The following is a 2,882-nucleotide window of genomic DNA, read 5'->3' as shown; positions in this document are numbered from 1 at the left end:
GCAAAAGAACGGGTTAACCCATAGATAATACATTTATAAATTCAATAACACGAGAAACGTAAAGATGTGTGCAGCAGGCACTTTGTTTTGAAAATGATGTGTAGTCGGCTAATTTAGCTATGAACAAGAAGACAGTGCATTTCTGAATCACGTTAGATTGCCATGCTAAATTTACATTTTTTCTGTCTCTTTTTTCAGAGTACATCACAGCAGATTACACAGACAACAACCTCCAGTCTCCTAACGAGTGTACCAAGGTTCCATGATGATGTTGGGTGGCAGACAGACTCCCCACAAGTCTCAGAGGCCACACAGACATACCTACCTCCAAAGGGGTCATCAGTCCACACACAGTTGGCCTGGGGTACACTAAGGGACAAGCAATGGTACTGGTGTAGGTGGAAGTGTTTCAGGAACCAGAACCATTCATGGAGGAGCTGCAGAAAATACCTGGCTCTCAAAAGAAGGAGGGGTGGCTCGACCCGTGTCCAGCTGTAGTCAAGGGGCGGGCCGAAGCCAACATACTGTCCAGTCGGGTCAGGAAACTCGTCCTCAGGACGACACACTACAGGATAACCACTCTGCAGTTGTGTCCCCGAGTATCCCCAGCACCGCCTCACAAAGCTGCGATGAGCTGCCAAGTGTCTGCACAGCCTCTATGGAGACAATATAGTTGGATGTAAAAATGTTATTTCTCATTGTATTTTTACATGTATAGTTTTACCTATTTAAACATTTTTTTTTAACCTTAGCTCACTTGTTTACTTTTATTCCTCTGAAATAGTGAAACTGTTTGATTAGAATTAATTTGATTGAAGATGTAAATAATTATTTATAATGAACATACTCTTCTGCAGTTCTCCGTGATGTTCTCCTCTGAAGATGTTGTGGATGTTTTGAAGTGTATATGGGTTTAAACAGTCCTGGATGTTTTTGGTACAAGGAACAGGCAGCAGATTTATTCTCCTGATGAAAGAAGAAGATACTGATTAAAATGAAATAGTGTTCAATAAAAGGAAAATAATAACAGAGGATAAAACATTATTGCATGAGATATTGATCCAAGAAACACATGATTAATACCTGGGCTTCTGTAGTAAAAGTAACTATAGCAGTCTATGATGTCATTGAAACTTACAATTGCACATTGAATTTTTAATCACATCAAGGAGGTTATATACAATGCAGAACAAGGTATGCAATAAACAACGTTCAGTACTAATGTAAATACAATAAAATTGTATTGTACAGAACACATTTGTGGCCAATAACCATATTGTAATCAAGCCAAAATTTGTGAAGCCACAAGTAAGATACATATTTTTGGATTAGGGGAATATGCTGGTAGCTCCACTCAGTGAAATTGGAAGAGGCTAATGTAACACAATAACAGTGAGTGTTTTTCTGATAAAAAGACTTGATACAAACATAAGGTGTGTGTTACTGTTGCTATGTTCTTGTTGTAAGTTATCATGGTATTCTGCAGCACACGGTGTCTGCTTCGGTAAGCATTTAGCTGCAGTTTCCACACTTAGCCTACACCGAAACAACGCAATGAAGCTACCCGATGTGCATATATTACACTCATATTACATCAGATAAGGCTGCAAAATAAATACCTACAACACTGAAACGTTGTGCTCATGTCTTAGTGGCAAAGGTTGTTGTGTTTGTTCCTCCTCTCCGTTGTCAGATTGGTGAAGTTGAAAACCGGCCATTGCTGTTTGTATACCGGTGTTTTTGCTCCCCTCGGAGACAAAGTGGCTGCATTCCCAATATGGTAAAAGGGGCGTGACATTTCCGAGAACCGTGCTGAGCGACTGAACAATTACGACAGAGCCGACAGGCCGACCAATCAGATCAGACTTGGCACACTGGGGACCCTGGTGGGCACTTCAGAGTGTTAGAGAGAGAGTCAGAAGCGAGCCGGTGCATGGAGCGGCAGTACATGAAAACAGACACTTTTTTCGAACTTTAGCTATTATGAACATACTTTAGTAGGTACATAGATTAAATATATGAACCCCAAAAAGGGCATAATATGACCTCTTTAATGTTGGAAGTAAGTGTTATTAGCATCCCTTCCTGAAGCAGAGGGCCTCTCCCTCTGGGTTGTGGGTTAAAAAGAAGTAAAATAAAAGATAACTAAGGGAGTTAACTGCCCGACAGTATGACCTGTATTTAAAAGTGATTAAAAAATGTCGACTACTTCTAACATAAAATGCTTATGAGATATAAATGCATCAAAATCACCTGATTACTTTTTATGAACGTAATACTAAATCAGTTTTTAATAATACAAATACTATACCTACTGTATGTGTATGTATCTGGGGCGCTGGTGGCGCAGTGATTGGTGCGCCCGCCTGGGGTTCGTTCCCTACTCTCTCTCACAGATTTCTGAATCTGTCCAGTCTCTTGATTATATATATATATAGACATAACTGTATGTGTGTGTATCTGTATAATGTGCTGTCCCTTTAAATGGAACCATTAGACATTGGATGTCCAATAAATCCACACATGAACAGCAATCAGCTGTTACTGCAGGATAGTGAATAAAAATATATATTTTTTATGTTTATTTCTCATGCACAGATGATTAAAAGCTATCATGCTAGCTTCTAGCATTTCATTAAAATTCTTTCCAAATAGACATTTTTTAAACAAACATTCCAGCACATTAATAAGATTATTGACATTCATACACATTCACACGCCGCTGGCTATGCCTTCGGGTTCAACTTGAGGGTCAGTCTCTCAACCAAGGACCTTCTGACAAATGGACTACAGCAGCCATGCGTCAAAGTCTCATTAATTCAAAGTTTCCTATTCAATGATGTGACAATTTTGTTAGAAGCATCTTGTTGGCACAGAGTATT

At 39.3% G+C, this 2,882-nt stretch overlaps 1 long non-coding RNA gene across 2 annotated transcripts; it reads right to left on the bottom strand.

Annotated features, from left to right (window-relative positions):
* Positions 1-389: 389 nt before the first annotated feature.
* Positions 390-1,736, bottom strand: LOC132988700 (uncharacterized). 2 transcript variants are annotated; one of them, XR_009675849.1, is made up of 3 exons: positions 1,624-1,736; positions 848-966; positions 390-654 (listed from the first exon to the last, which is right to left on the bottom strand). It is a non-coding gene; the product is annotated as an uncharacterized LOC132988700 (long non-coding RNA). The 2 variants fall into 2 exon arrangements; XR_009675848.1 differs by having other exon boundaries at positions 1,620-1,719.
* Between the last annotated feature and the right edge of the window lie 1,146 nt (positions 1,737-2,882).

This window comes from Labrus mixtus, chromosome 14 (assembly GCF_963584025.1).
Source record: "Labrus mixtus chromosome 14, fLabMix1.1, whole genome shotgun sequence".
Taxonomy (NCBI): Eukaryota; Metazoa; Chordata; class Actinopteri; order Labriformes; family Labridae; genus Labrus; species Labrus mixtus.
This window is presented reverse-complemented; position numbering and strand designations above follow the sequence as displayed.